This window comes from Borostomias antarcticus (assembly GCF_949987555.1).
Source record: "Borostomias antarcticus genome assembly, chromosome: 4".
NCBI classification, from domain to species: domain Eukaryota; kingdom Metazoa; phylum Chordata; class Actinopteri; order Stomiiformes; family Stomiidae; genus Borostomias; species Borostomias antarcticus.
Window position 1 is genome coordinate 6,028,431 of NC_140237.1, and position 17,209 is coordinate 6,045,639.

Below are 17,209 nucleotides of genomic sequence, written 5' to 3' on the forward strand. Positions count from 1 at the left end.
TCCAGATTGCCGCCATGCTATATAAAATCACACATTATGCTGTCTTTCTTTGGTTCATTATAAACAAACAAAAGCCAGACAATTGAGAGTTCTTCTATAGGGGAATATAGTGGGATCTCTGTATAAAAATGCCTAGTGAGAAGCAGAGGGCTTGATAGCACAAGGGAACATGCATAATGGATGGGGGACAACATGTTTGCATGTGTACAGTACTTGTTTTATTTGGCTAAGCAGCATATATTTGCACAGAGCCCTACAAGTGACTTGGTGTGGTTGGTTCATAGGAAAAGAAAATTAAGAAAATATAGCTAAGGAAAATATCCATCCATCCATCCATCTTCATCCGCTTATCCGGGGTCGGGTCGCGGAGGCAGCAGCTCCAGCAGGGGGCCCCAGACATCCCTTTCCCTAGCAGCATCAACCAGCTCTGCCTGAGGAATCTTTAGCCGCTCACAGGCCAGTGCGGAGATGTAGTCCCGCCACCTAGTCCTGGGTCTACGGCCTCCTCCCAGCCGGACACGCCTGGAACACCTCCCTAGGGAGGCGCCCAGGAGGCATCCTCACTAGATGCCCGAACCACCTCAACTGGCTCCTTTCGACGCAAAGGAGCAGCGGCTCTACTCCGAGTTTCTCCCGGATGACTGAACTTCTCACCCAATCTCTCAGGGAGACCCCAGCCACCCTCTGGAGAAAACTAATTTCGGCCGCTTGTATCCGTGATCTCGTTCTTTCGGTCATGACCCATCCTTCATGACCATAGGTGAGGGTGGGGACGAAGATAGACCGGTAGATCGAGAGCTTTGCCTTTTGGTTCAGCTCTCTTTTCGTCACAACAGTGCGGTAAAGCGACTGCAGAACCGCACCAACTGCTCTGATTCTCCGGCCAAACAACCTCTCCATGGTTCCCTCACTCGTGAACAAGACCCCCAGATACTTGAACTCCTTCACTTGGGGTAAGGACTCATTTCCTACTCGGAGCGGACAGGCCACCGGTTTCCTGCTGAGAACCATGGCCTCAGATTTAGAAGTGCTTATTCTCATCCCAGCCGCTTCACACTCAGTTGCGAACCTATCCAGAGAGTGCTGGAGGTCGCAGGCAGCTGATGCCATCAGGACCACATCATCTGCAAAAAGCAGCAACGTGATCCCCAGCTCACCGAACTGCAAACCCACCTCCCCACGGCTACGCCTCGATATCCTGTCCATGAAAATCACAAACAGGATTGGTGACAAAGCGCAGCCCTGGCGGAGGCCAACCCCCACTGGAAAGGAAGACGACTTACTGCCGAGGACCCGGACACAGCTCTCGCTCTGGGTGTACAGGGATTGGATGGCCCTAAGTAGGGACCCCCTCACCCAATACTCCCGCATAACCCTCCACAAGACCTCTCGAGGGACCCGGTCGTAAGCCTTCTCCAAGTCCACAAAACACATGTAGACAGGTTGGGCAAACTCCCAAGCCCCCTCCAAGATCCTTGCGAGAGTGAAGAGCTGGTCGGTAGTTCCACGACCAGGACGAAATCCGCATTGTTCCTCTTCGATCTGAGGTTCGACTATCGGCCGGACCCTCCATTCCAGCACCTTGGAGTAAACTTTCCCTGGGAGGCTGAGTAATGTGATGCCTCTATAATTCGCACACATCCTCTGGTCCCCTTTTTTGAATATTGGGACCACCACCCCAGTCTGCCACTCCTTCGGCACTGACCCAGACTTCCACGCAATGTTACAGAGGCGTGTCGACCAAGACAGCCCCTCTACACCAGCGCCTTCAACATTTCTGGATGGATCTCATCAGTCCCTGGGGCTTTGCCACTGTGGAGTTGTTTGACTACCTCAGTGACCTCCTCCAAGGAAATTGACGACCCCCCATCATCTTACAGCTCTGCCTCGATCGTAGAGGGTGGATTAGTCGGGTTCAGGAGGAAAATATGTGCCTAGCAAAATATAACAAGATACAAAATATATGTAACTAAATGTAGCAACATAAAACATATAGCAAAATATTACACCATAGTAAACCGTGGTGAATTTCGTTAAGGGAAGAGGAACAAAGCACAGGAACACAACAATTAAAAATAAAATCTAACATGTTAATGTAACATTCTAGAAATCAGCTGTGACACATTCCACAAGAGCTAAGCCATATGAAAAAGACCTTTCAAGAGCACTGTTGGGATTTATGCTGAATTATCTTTCTACCAAGGAGGTAAATTATTTATATAAATTCTCCTTATATGATTTCTATGAAAAATATGTTCTAAAATTAGCGTTGCAAAGGGGTGGAAAATTTCCGGGACATTTCCGGAAACATTCCGGAAATTTACCATGGGATGTCAAGCTTGGGAATTTTGGATATATTTACCTTTTTTTGTAGCCTATAACTGCTTTATTTTATTATTATTTTTACTACATTTTAAAATTTTATTTTATATACTTATTATAGGATTTTATCCCACTTTCATCCAATTTGGTAGCCAATTGACCCGGACCTAGGTCAATTCTGTGAATCTGTGATTCTTCATCACACAACCCGGCCGGTCGGCAATGTGAAAGGGAGAGACAACTCCATGACCATCTCAGCTCACAACCATGATTCCAACACCAGACAGGGTTGCTGTTGTGTGATGAACTCTCAAGCCGAGATTAAACTAACCACCCTCAGGGAGCGGCGGGCCAATAGGCCCCTCCCTCTGGGATCGGGCGGTACTCAGATCTGGCGAGACCACTGGTTCCCAGTGGGCAGCTGCACCAGAACACGATGTATTAGATCGCTACACCACCGCACACCCCTATAACAGGGAACTTAAATGTAGCCTAGTTGGGGAAAAAACATAAAATGCAATTCTAGATCTTGCAGCATGATCGTGGTTAAAACCTGATTTAATGCAAATTCAGTTGAACTTCAACCCTATACTGTGCATTCGTCCATCATATGTGCAGTGCATTCTTCCATCACATGCACAGCTAATTCCTAGCATCCTACACACTAAGAGGGCTGTAGAATTAATTTCAGTTCTACTCACAAACGGATTAAGCAAAAAATGTAATTTAAAAAAAATTGTATTAGAAATGTTTGCCTGCATGTCTGCTTATGACAAAGCAAAATGTTTAGATACATTTATGTATGTATGTATGTTTATGTATTTATGTTTATGACAAGATAAATACAGTTGGTATAAATAACATCAAAATTCCCAGTTAATTCCCGTTAATTCCCATTAATTCCCGTTAATTACCATAAATTCCTGTTAATTCCCATGGAAAGTTTCCAACTTTGAATATTCCCGGAATTTTGCAACCCTATCTAAAATGCATTTGAAATATTGATGGGGTCAGTGTGGGATTTCTAACAGGGGGCCAGCGTAGGCCAGCCTACATTTCAAATACCTGAAGGGCAATCAACATTTGCCCAACGTTGGCCCTATGCAGTGAGTCTACATGGGCTTCCCTGTAATGGGTAGACATGGCAGTTTCCCAACCCTACAAACACAATTACACAACAAGCACAAGCCCTAGTACAGTTAATTTAATTTTCAGCAGTTGTCCATGATGCAATATGTATTGCTGCAGTAAGAAGTGCTTCACAATGCTACCTCTTAACAACCACACATATGTGATTGTAAAACTGATTATGTTCTAAATGGACTAATAGGCTACTGTAGTGTAGGCTAAAGCAGATGTAAGTGTGTGACAAAACCTTCCCCCCCACGATACTACTTATAAATACTTGTCCACAAACACCACAATAATTAAGCAATTAAATCTGACATTTTCAAAATATCCACATACAATTGAGAATGTCCATTAATCACTCTACATAAAGTGTTATTGTCTTCTGACAAATACAAGTGACCACTTGCCATAAACATTGCTTTAGCTACACTACAGATAAGCAATTCAATGATGCGGGTGGGTGGTACAGTATTTATACTGAGGAGTGAGTTTAACCATTTCAACTCTATTAGCCTTTAGCAGATATGTCCGCTGTCACATTTTGACAAAGAATTTGGAGAATGAGGTCATCATAATCACATGTGTGTGTGTGTATCTGTGTGTGTGTATCTGTGTGTGTGTGTGTGTGTGTGTGTGTGAGAGAGAGAGTGCTGCTTGAATGGGAAGAAGGAGTTTAAAAACATACACCTTTAATGTGATCAGCTGCCTCAATGGCAATCCCATAATCTGAGCCAATGAGAAGCAGATCCTGTTAAAGCTGATGAGGTTTTGGGGCTGGGGCTAGGCTACACCCCTATACTTGGCATTGTCTTATTAGCTGTGTTCGAAATTGTTCCCTCGTTCACTCACTCCCTATTCCCTATGTAGTGTTCCCCATATAGTGAACGATTAAAAGGTTTTCAGTCACTACATGGAACGTCATTGTATCGGATATTCATGGATCACGCAAACAAACCAAGCACTGATGGCAGCAGGTTGAAATGTACTCAGGTATAGTAGTAGTCAGTTTCCATGTTCAGTTTTGAATGTTAAATCCCAAATAAATTGTTGAAATTCTAATGATGTGTGTGGTTTTGTCAACTGTGCTGTCTGTTAATAGCAAGCTGTTAAGTTGCAAGACCGTGATAGCCAGTTAGCTCACGACAGCAGCTTCCATAACATTAACAGTAACGTTAGCTGTCAGTGGCTAAAGCAGTTACCTAACATTACAACGATTCCTGTAATTTTTTTGTTGATGTTGGTTCAACTTCTGTTTCTCGGGCATAAACGGAGGCAAACTCAAACTCACATTAGCAGCAAAACAGCTAGAGGAATCATCATAATGTTAGCTCACTGCAGATAGCTGCCGTCTTCTTCTTCACGTCTTCTCCCTCGGTAAAACATGACAGCATTGCATTGTGGTATACGGGACAATATCATTGTCACATTAGCTAACTGCTTTTAGCCACCGACAGCTACCGCTATTTTATCGAAGATGCTGCTAATTGTTGCAGTCTTATTGTGCTGAAACATTAGAACTGATGGATCCAGATGACAAGACCTGCTAATAACAGTTAGTGGTGTAACTTCTATGAGGGAGGCGTAGCCCCTTAAGAAATAGGAGCTAAGCCCTTAAGGGGCGTAGCCTCCCGGTATAGAACTGCCTCCCACTGACAGCTACTGTTATGTTATGGAAGCTGCTGCTACTTGTGAGCTTGTGAGTTAACTGGCTATGGCTAGCTGGTTCTGTCCTACTAACCAGTTCTGAAGAGAAACAAGCCAGAACAAAAATTAGTTGTGTGTTGGTGGTCTATTACTTTTCTTATGTTATATTGCCATCTTGTGGTACAAGCAGTAGCAAGACTAGAGCAAGACTAAAGCAAGCCCTTGGTTCAAATCAGTTTTATTTGGTAACATAGTAACATCCCAGACAGCAATCCGATCAGGGCCATATACAGGCCAGATCTGGCACTTGTGGCTTAGTTCTGGCCCATATATGGCCCAGATCCGCTTGCTATCTGGGATAGTACTGTACAACAAGGACGTGCACAGATAGACACGAGGTGGTGCTAGAGCACCTGCCCTTTGCCCTCTGGACAAGGCAAGTGCCCTTTTGAAAGTTAATTTATTTTTATTATTATTATATTTTTTTACAGTGTAGGCCTACTATATGTGGCCCATGGCCATGGTGACATTGATAAATTCTCGATTAAAAGCGTGTACCCCACCACCGTCAACATCTCGCCACGCAAGGTGCCCTCATTTTTCACTGAGCACCTGCCCCCCCAAATGTCTGTGCAAGCCACTGCTGTACAAGATCAATTATACATTGCATAACTTGAAGTGAAATGTTATGTAAGAAGCCTATGAAAATGTATGTGCAATAATGGTGTCTTCCTTCCTTTCCTACTAAATGCAAAAATATATAGATCAAAGTACAAAAAATATGTGGAATGAGATGAGGGCGTCCCCATTCAGGACCCGTTTAATAAAATCACTAAATGGTCTAAACATTGATGTTTTGTAGCTTCTTTTTTTCTTTTTTTTTTAAAGAAGCAAAATTAGCTAACTGTCAGCCACTGACAGCTACCGTTGTTATGTTTTGGAAGCTACTGCTAGTTGTGACATCAGTGAGCTTGTGAGCTAACTCGCTATCACAGTCTTATTGTGCTGGATTAACAAGCACAGGGGTGGGAAGAGCTGGCTGGACACTTGCAACAAACGTTAAGATGATTCTTGTAACATTAACTGTTTTTCTGATAATGTGAGTTTGAGTTTTCCTACGTTTATGCCCGAGAAACAGAAGTTGAACCAACAGCAGCAAAATAGCTAACGTTGCAGGAATCATCAGTGTAACTGCTTTAGCCACCGACAGCTACTATTCATGTTATGGAAGCTGCTGCTAGTTCTGAGCTCATGAGCTAACTGGCTATCATGCTCTTATTGTGCTGGATTAGCATTGGAAGCATTGGAACTGATGTTTCCAGGTGACAAGACCTATCTTAATTTAGCAAACATGTGATTTCATATAATTTCAGTTCACAGCTATTTCAATGGCATGGCTAGCTGGTTCCGTCCTACTAACCAGTCCTGAAGAGAAACAAGCCAGCCCCAGCCCATAAACCAAGCTGGACCTGGTCTAGTTAACTGAACTCCAAACCAAGGTTAAAAGACTTTTTGTTTTTTTCATTCGTTTTTATTTTTATATCGTTTTAACTTTTTGTTTTCAATTTCTGACAACCCACTTACCACTTACTGCTCTCTCTCAAGTCTGACTCAAAAAGTAGTTCAATCCTCATTGAACACCCATGCCAATACCAGTAACACTGTGATCACACTATCATTACTGCTCAAATGTATGAAATGACATTATTTTATTTTTATTATTATTTTAAATATCCTTAAGCTCAAACTGAATTGGTGGGAAACTTCATAAGCATACTTCATGTGCTTTTTCACTCCATTTTAAGCTCCTTGGAAGCACACTTGCACACAACACATACACACAAAAACACACACACGCGCACACACACAGAGGTGGATTGGTAGGGTGTCACTGTATCTCTGAGCCCAGGGGGGTGTCCGTGGCCTTGTGGGGGGACCTACACGGGTGCCTCATTACACCGGCCCATTGAGCTATGGGGGGGCAGGGACAATGGTGCTGTTAACACTCCTGACGGGGACCTTTGGGCCCTCTGAATGTTTCATGTGATTTGCTGAGCGACCTGCGCTTGTCAAGGTCAGAGATGAGCCCGGCCCGACAGTGGCCCAGGGTTGCCGTGTGTCGTCGCCTCCGAAACTAGACGCCCATGTGGGAGCATCGGGTGCCGGCCTGTCTTTGTCCCCTGTGGCATGGTTAATGAGGGATCTGTCCCCACCACGACCAGCGAGAGATGAGACTCAGTATCTCTCTTAAAAAGAGCACAGGTTACCAATCTGATTTATACAAGGCAAGGCAGTGTGATCTGATCTCAGCCAGTGGAGTCTCTTTTTGAATGATTTATACCCTGGTTTCTGTGGTGTTTTTGTCTTGTAAGTGTCATGGGTAATGTTACTTCCTTTCATATTGTCAAGTCTTTCACATCAATGTTTTCTCACTTTAAATAGAAAGTTAGTGCAAAGGACAACCACCTCCAGTTTCATGTTATTCAGCTCTCATAACCCCCTCCATTTTATTTTGGTCAGATGATGGCACAACCCAAGACTGTATGATCCAACAGTTGTGGCCCAGCATGTGGCAGGACAACAGCTAAAATGGCCGCTCACCTTTCCTACCCCACCTGGCAGAGCTAGTGGACTTGGCCACAGACGAGAAAGGTGAGCTCTGGGGGGTTTTGTCCCTGCGTAATCAGACAGCGACATCATCAATCATGAGGGGGGGAATTACAGAGGGTTACAATGGGAGATAAGATAATGAGTGGGGTCACAGTAGCTTGTGGAGGAATGGCTCGGGTTCCAGTCCTGATTACATGGCTCTCTGCTAGCCCGTGCATACAACACTCGTCTGTGTGAGAGTGTGAATGCTCTATGGCAAGTGACAAACCCTTCTGGTACAGTAGTGAATGGGTTCAGCAGAATCCTGGTTTTACTTTGAGAATCTTCCTTTATGTTTGAAGGTCATCAGTGACTTGCTCTGGATTAATACCAGTCAAGCACAACCTGTGTTTCCATACGCTACAATTGACTATTTCATTCTGACTCACTAAACATATACAGCTCTGTATAACACCATCTACTCTAATGTAGAGGGTCTGAGTCCCCAAATCAGTGACATTCATGTCTCCTTAACGTACTTAGTTGTAGACTGTGTGTTTGCAGGTGAGGTGTTTCATGTGTCACAAAAGTGAGTATATGTGTGTGTGTGTGTGTCCAAGTCAACATAACACCCCTGCAGATGACAGAAATCCTGTCCCTTCCCATAGCATCACCCATTCATGAAGAGTGTCCTGTCGTGTGCCATGGACTAAGACCCAGAGGGCTCTGTTTGACCAGCATGCTCCTGACCACACTCTCACTCACTGACATGTGCTGCTTCCTCTAATCCTTCCCTGACGCCTCTCTCTAGCGCCACAGTGGACATGACCACTGTCCTGGATCTGTCTGCGCATGCAACAGGGCAGACAAGCTGTTATAGTTGTTTTTAAAGATGTGATTGTTGTTTTTAAAGATGGCCATATTTTGTGCAAATCGGTTTACACATGAAAAACAACCTATAAATGGATTATATCATATATTAAGAAATAAAGTATGGAGTTTCCTCATAAAGTAAGCATATTATTGGTCTGACCTTAATTAAATTGCCTCAGATTAACAACTAAGAGGGTTTGAGTATGGGGTGTATCAAGCTAATATAGCTCGAAAGAAGGGATATCATTTTAATCATGGTGCAGCCGATTAAATAGTATTATGAATGAATTAAATAGTATTATGAATGAATTTGACAAACTTGTGCCAGGAAAGGCATCTGCTGGAATTACTGGATATAAGCTCTCGTTACTAGAATGTGTTTTGTTTTGTTAGGGTGACTCATTCTGTGACATCTGTGTTCAGTTGGATAAGTAGATTCATGAAACTATCTGTTTTGTAGTTGGTGTGATGCAAGAATTGGAAACTATGTACAGTACATTGAATATTTGTCAAAACATTTTTTTACACATTTTTTTACAGTTTTGCAACATAAAAAACGTTCAAAACAAAATGTAAATTAAAATGTCATACAATCTCCCCTCTCTCTCTTTGTCTCTCTTTTCTCTCTCTCTCTCTCTCTGTCACACACACACACACACACACACACGCACGCATGTGCGCGCGCGCACACACACACACACACACACACACACACACACACACACACACACACACACACACACACACACACACACAATAAGCCCTCTATTCCTCAGTCAGCACTAAATGGTCTTTAAGTTAAGTCATCCTAATGTTTAATTTACTTGGTGAAATGAGCTTACATGCCTGTGATATTTACTCAAGCAATTGATTTTCTCATTTTGATAATTATGCCCACAGCGGCAGATGGCAGGGTCTGTGTAATCCCAGCAGGCCACTGACCTGACCCCTGCCACCCGACCCCTCCCTCCTGCCACCCAACCCCCCTCCCTGCAACCCAACCCCTCCCCCCTGCCATCCAACCCCTCCCCCCTGCCACCCAACCCCCCTCCCTGCCACCCAACCCCCCTCCCCCCTGCCCTCATCTCCTAAACATATACTCTCATCTGTATGGCCAGAGAGCTTCGTGTGGAAGTCACATTAGTTGGTGTGGAAGTCATATACTGTACTGTAGGAGTGACAGTCACATACTGTAGGAGTGACAGTCACATACTGTAGGAGTGACAGTCACATACTGTAGGAGCGGCTGCATAGTTGCATTGATATCACTGCAAACATAAATAAACCGTAATTTTAACGGATCACCTTTTTGATAATTCACATACCATTATTTATGTTATAAGAAACAAAAATAATACAAACATAAGATCAGAGTCATAATTAACATACTGAATAACAGTTTGATTAATCTATTGAACCAATGTTAACATACCCAGCAAACACGCAACGTCAGGGAGACGTTCAGATCATGTCTTAATAACGTCCGTCGGTCCATAACCCCATTTGTACGTCTGCTGGACCCCTCAATATTCAAACGTCTGGCTTGGACCCCTCTAAGACGTCTGTGGACGTGCAAAACGGGTCCAATATCTGAACGTTAAAAAAAAACATTCATTCTGGCTCCTAATTGGATGTCTTTGGACGTCCGAAAAAGACAAAAAAGACGTCTAAAAGACGTCTTTTAGACGTGTCTTTGCTCAGTGGGTACAGCAGCTAATCTACTGTGATATAGAATATAAGGTAATTTACTTAATAAAATACTCTTCTAGTCAGCATTGATGATAATCACCTTTTTCCCTCTATATTTCCAGAAGGGCCCTAATCTGTAGTCTAATCTAATCCTTGGTGGTGATGGTTGAGGTAAATTAAATTTTTGGATGACAGCCATCTGCCTAAAGTGGCTTATTAGTTTTTACTTATCCAGATAAGATGGTGCAGAATAGATTACTGCTTAGAGAATTAGGTGTGAAAGAAATGTTTAATGATCTAAATTAGAGATATAAAGGTGTATATAAAAATAGGGAACAGAAAGATGAGTTTGTATACTTGTATAGCCTAATCATATACCTAATGTCTATCATTATCTTGATGATCATTATAATTATTCATCTTAGACTTTTTTTCTACATGGACTTGCAGACATTGTAAACTTAGTGACAGTTATCTTCCATGAGTTAGTACTACCGTAAACACAATAGATTACCCCAAATCTTTAATCCTACCCTTTGACAAGGATTGACATTCAAAAGGATTATGTACAAATATTTTTTACGATGACTGAGAAAGAGGAGACTGTGAGTTATACCATGAATTTATGTTAATGCTTCTCAGATGCCTTTTTTAGAGAGAGATTTGAGGTAAAGGTTCAATTGTGGCGTATCTGAAAAAAATAGTTACAATGTTGCTAGACTGCTGCATTATTAGTGTGAATACATCCTGTGGACCATATATGGACATTTGTAATTCCAAGCAGCAAAATAGATTTTACTTCAACACAATCCTCCACAGATTACAATCTATACTTCCATACTTCCATATTCACATTCATCCATCTCCTTGTATGATCCATATGACGGAGAACGCTGAGCCCCCCCACTTGAAGATATGAAGCCTCTAAGTTAAACTAATATCCTGAAACAAACTTTCAACCCTATAGCATCTCCTTCAGCCTACTTTAGACTCATGGTTTGCTGAACCACAGTTCCAAGCGAAAACGTGCCTTGGTTTGGGGGCAGCAGGAGAGTGCTCTTTATACTTTTTCTAGTGCAAATCCAGATAAAAAATATGTACTACCATGTAAAAATTTAACAAAAAACTAACCATAACATGATTAGTATTTTTAGCTGTGACCAGCAGCTCTATTAGCTTGCTCTGTCGGTCGGTTGGTTAGGTGATCCACACAAATCGGGTCTGGCTGCACAGGCACGCTGCACATGCGTATGGGAACGCAGCTATCGCAAATTTGCGCTTGTTACTTTTTTGAAGGCCCGTTTTAGACCTCTACACAAGCAGACCCCTAATCGTGGATCTGAAGGGTCTGAGCTTGGTCAAAGGGCTCAGCAGAGGCCCAATCTGACACTTATCTCCCTCAGCACTGACCCCCTCCTCCAGGGCCGTTCTGCTGATGACAGCACCACATCTCTTTGGGAAGCAGCTGTTTGCTATCAGAGATCTAGGTCAGGGCGGTCAGCGCTGGCCACTCACTGGCCAGGCAGGTTTGTGTTATCTGGAATTTCAATTTGTGTGTGCTAATTTTGGACATAACATTAATCATTCCATGGTTGGAAGCATAGCTATGGCTTTCCTGGTTTCATTGAGGGAATATTGGAAGCCTAAGGAATGTGTTTTTATTTCAATATTTTCAATTTGGCCAAAGTTGAGTTAGTTGGTCTGACAAAGTGGCATCAGAAATGTAATTTAATTGAAACCTAAATTGACCTGAAATTAAATTATGACGATCGTCTAAAATGCTTCCAAAAGCATTTCACAACAGTGTACAAGGGTCACGTGGTTCTGCATCAAGCAGGCTCAGATTTCCAGGGTCTCATCCTCCTGATCTGTTTCTGGGGTAGAACCCAAGGGAGCCATGGCATGAGCTTTGTGGTGCTTGTGAAGGGGGTGTATTTGACTGACAGAACTTTCCACTTGACGCACAGGTAAGAGGCTCAAACTCTATAGTTCAGATCCCCCAGGCGGCTTTGTCACTTATAGGCTATAACAGGTGCACACACACACTCACTCACGTATACACACACAAATACACACCAGAGAAGGAACCGTCACACAGCCCCCGTCAGCACTTGCCAGATCAGATTTAACCCCACCCCCCTCTTCCTCAAGTTCCCCCTCAGGGGCCATAGGAACACTCCCCATTGTAGTGAAATGAGAGTCAGAGTTAGCATGCTTTTATCCCCTCAGATAGGGAATGACTGGTTGCTTAGACTATTAAGTGAGTGATGTACATATGTTATTTATTTATTTATTTTATTTTACTTCAGTTAATAGTACAAAAGAAAAGACCAAAGTAAAATATTGATAGACGTCTTAATCAATTGAATGATTGAATAGAACTGATCAATTAAGATGATTATGAGAATGATAAATGTATAAGACAAAGAAGCAAACATGGTGCCACTCCTGTCCTCAGTGTGTGCTAAATGTAACCAACAGTCATTAATATCATTACCTAACGCACATAGTGGCTCTAATCATACTTTGAATTCTAATATTAGGTTCTCCCATCCTAATCTCTTTGTCTATAATCTATGGCCTGCTCGTCTAAGCAATTCTACACTTAAAACACGTGTTGGTGTCAGCTGCATTGGTGGCTAGTAGCTTGTTACTGTATGTAAACCATAATGCTTTGTGCCTGATCCACAGTGACTAGTAGCAGGTGGTCGTTTTGTAAACAGGTACAGTCCTTTTCTAAACTCCACATGTCAGTTAAACAGGTTTCAGTTCATCACCATACCAGGTGTCAATGGGAATTAGAGTTAACAGCTTATTAAATGATACTTTTCACTTCTGTAACTTCTCTGTTTACTGTATATGACTCAATCATTTAATTAATGATGGAATAAAAAAAAAAGAAGATAGAACATATTCTAAAATCCGAGCTTTGTTTTCTGACACTGTGTGCATTCAATACACTATTTTCATTTCAACACATTTCATTAGTTTACTTATTTTCACTTTCATTTAATACCGTTTCACACTTACTTCCTATTAAAATACAGTTGAATTCACTGTCAATGATGTGATTAAAAAACATTTGCAAGGTGCAACAAGGTGACATGGAGTCCTGAGGCTGCCCGGGCGTTCCATACCCTCTGAGAGGCCCTCTGCCGGGAACCTGTCTCGGTGACCCCCGACTTCGACCTCACCTTTCTGGTGCACACGCCTCGGATGTGGGGTTGGGCGCTGTCCTCTCCCAGGACCGAGGGGCTAAGGAACATCCGGTCATCTTTCCCAGTCGAAAGCTGTTCGGCATACTCCACCATAGAGAAGGAGGCACTGGCTATCAAGTGGGGCCCTCGGGCACGTCAGGCATTATCTGTTTGGGCTGCAGGTTCCGTCTCGTTACAGATCATGCTCCCCTTAAGTGGCTAAAGTGCAGCTAAAGACATGAATGATCATATATCCCGGTGGTTACTGAGTCTTCAGGATTTCGACTTTCAGGTGGAGCACCGACCCGGGACGGCTCACGTCAACGTAGATGCGCTTTCCCGCCGGGACTCTGGCCGGGAGGACCTCAGGGACGACCCTGACGTCAGTCCAGGGGGGGTGGGGGGGTATGTGGCATCTGCCCCGCCGAGGGCCAGCGGGAGGCTGCCACGGCAGCGCTACAGGAAGCCACACCCGTACTCCAACCCTCAGTTCAGCACCATGGGCAGCGCAACTGGCTCACCACACCCCTAGTCGTCAAGACAGCTTACGCAACCCCGGTTCAGCACCATGGACAGCGTGGTCAGGTAGTAGAAGGTGTCTACCGGCCCTTTTTAGTCGCCATGGCAACCCTGCCACATGGCAACCCTGCCACATGGCTGCGGCCGATTCCCTAATCAACCTCTGACTACTGTGACACCAGCTGGTGGCAATCAACTAACGAGTTCTCACCACACAAAAGCCCAGCCGGGGAGGCAAACAGCAGTCTCAGGACTAAAAGTGACCAGACATGCCACGCCTCGGACCTCGGAACAGGCTGCCCAGACCCCGAGGAGAAGAGAACCCAACCCTGCTGAGACCTGGAGGTGTTTTGCCTGCGGGGAGGCCGGGTCCCACCAGGGCGTGAGGCCCAGCCCGCACCCTGCTCACCACCTGCTGGGCCCACCAGGGGGCGGCGGCAGTGGTGTCACCCTGGTCAGGGCAGATCTCGCCACCGGCGCCTCAGGTCCAGACACTGAGGTGGGGTGTGTGCACCCAGGCCTATCCGACGACCCATGTGGAGGTACCCACCCCACACAGCACCTTCACAATGAACATCGGAGTGGGAACAACCTCCCAGTCCCCTTGATGGTCAGCCGAGATAGCCCGATTTTCTCCCTCCTACTCCCGGGCCCAGGGATGGGACGAGCCCAGAGACGTCATCCCAAGAAGAAGAAGACAACATGGCTGGCCTTCACAGTGACCCCACCTACTGCCTACCGATTTGTGGGCAGGAAAGGGGGAGTTGCACTCATCTGCCTTAAATTGTGGAGCACAGATTGCACTTGCCGCTCTCTCAACTGACTAGCCTTGCTGCAGGTTGCTTGACAAGAAGCCACACTCGAGTGTTTGTAACTATCCGTGGATAAATAAACTCTGGTAACTGTTGAACTGTTTTGCTTCTTAACCCATATTGAACAAGAAATTCTACAACAAACCCTACTGTACCTGAGAGATGCCTATCTAAAGACACATCTGTACCATATATAGGCTATCTAAAGTATTACTTAAGGATTTTGAGTGTTTGTCTACTTCTACTCTCAGAGGGTTCTATCTCAGAGGGTTCTATCCTTGTACATCACACTGTTTGGGTGCCTTGATGTGTTTTCTTGAAGGGGCTGATTAGTAGGTGGGCTAGCTTGTAGAAGCTAGCCCAACTTGTGATATTCCCACTATTTCTTTCTTTCTTTCTTTCTTTCTTTCTTTCTTTCTTTCTTTCTTTCTTTCTTTCTTTCTTATTATTCTCCCCAGTTTTAGTCTCCTTTATAACTTCTTCATACTTTGTGCTAGAAACTTCATTCAAACTTTAAAATGTTCACAATGTTTAGCTCTTTAACGGATGTATTCAGATTTTTGAGAATTTTAGAAATGTAACTTTTTCAAACTATTTTTTGTCCCATTGAAACTGTTTGAAACTGCTTTTGGAATGTTCAGAAACTGTTTTTCGAGTGGTGTCAGCACATTTTGTAAACTGCTGGCACTCCTACAGTTTTGAACGCTCACACACATATTATATATCAAAATGTTCACACAACTGTGCTGATTCGTACAATGTAAGTATCTAAGCTGTGTAACGTACAGTTTTCGCTGTATGACGTTTTGTTCAGCAACTGTGCTCCTCATTGAAACGTATGGCAACGCACTCTAACTTTTGAGCTGTTCATTTTGTATTTTTAACCCTTTATCTAACTTGTCACTATGCCTACAGTTTTGACAGCTCACACACATCTTATATATCAAAATGTTCACACAACTGTGCTGATTCGTACAATGTAAGTATCTAAGCTGTGTGACTTATAGTTTTCGCTGTGTGACGATTTGTTTGGCAACTGCGCTCCCCATTGAAACGTATGGCGCTGCACTCTAGCTTTTGAGCTGCTAATTTTGCATTTGTACTCTTTTTCTAACTTGTCGCTGTGCCTACAGTTTTAACAGCTCATACACATATTATATATCGAAACGTTCACACAACTGTGCTAATTCGTACAATGTAGGTATCTAAGCTGTGTGACTTATAATTTTCACTGTATGACGATTTGTTCGGCAACTGCGCTCCCCATTGAAACGTATGGTGCCGCACTAACCTTTGAGCTGCTAATTTTGCATTTTCTAACTTGTCGCCATGCCTACAGTGTTTAAGCTATACGACATATTATACATAGAAATGTTCTCCAAGTTCTCAGGATTCCTATGGTGTCAATATATAAGCTGTAACATTTATAGTTTTTGCAATATAGCTGTCTGAAGCGGACCATGTCAGTTGGGATTAGAGTGGTGGCAGCTGTTGCTTTTTTGAATTTGTGTGCATGTGCAGCCTCTCTTAAAGGTACAGGCACCCTTTTATAACTAATGTGGTAGCACAGAACTCAGCCAAAGTGGAATAGAGATACATGATCTTCACTGGTGGGGGCCGGTGGGTAGCCTGGAGAGGAGTACACCGTCCCTGACTGGCTATGACCAAAAGGGGCAGAGCCTCGCCACCACGCCACTATTCACGCCACAGAACCCACTGTTCAGTCCCTGAGTGGGCTAGACACACAGTCTTCAATGGTGGATGCATGGAAATTGCCCAGAGGTCACTGTACTGTCCCCGATTAGCTGTAACCCAAGGGGGCGGAGCCTAACCAGCACGCCACTATCCACGCCACGGGTCCCACAACTCAGCCCCTGAGTGGGCTAGAGACACACGGTCTTCACCGGTGGAGTCAGGTAGGTGGCCCGGAGAGGGGTACACTGTCCCCGACTGGCTCTGACCTGAAGCGGTGGAGTCTCACCACCACGCCACTATCCACGCCATGGGCCCCACAACTCAGCACCTGAGTGGGCTAGAGACGCATGGTCTTCACCGGTGCGGGTGGGTAGGTGGCTCGGAGAGGAGTACACTGTCCCCGACCAGCTCTGACCTGAGGGGGCGAATTCTCGCTACCACGCCACTGTCCACGCCACAGACCCCACAATTCAGCCCCTAAGTGGGCTAGAGATGCACAGTCTTCGCCAGTGGGTGCATGGAGATTGCCCGGTCCGTAGTAGTTCTAGCAGTAGCTGTTACATACAGCTGCAGCAGCTAGCCCCCCTCACATTTTCTCCAGGAAATGTACTTTCTAGTTTATAATGGTCTTGATGAAGTTTAAAACCTCATTTACACATAGTGTTTGCTGTTTTAAAAGATACATGCAGTGATACAAGGGGCCACCTATTAGTGAGGTCCAAATAATGTTTTGACTGA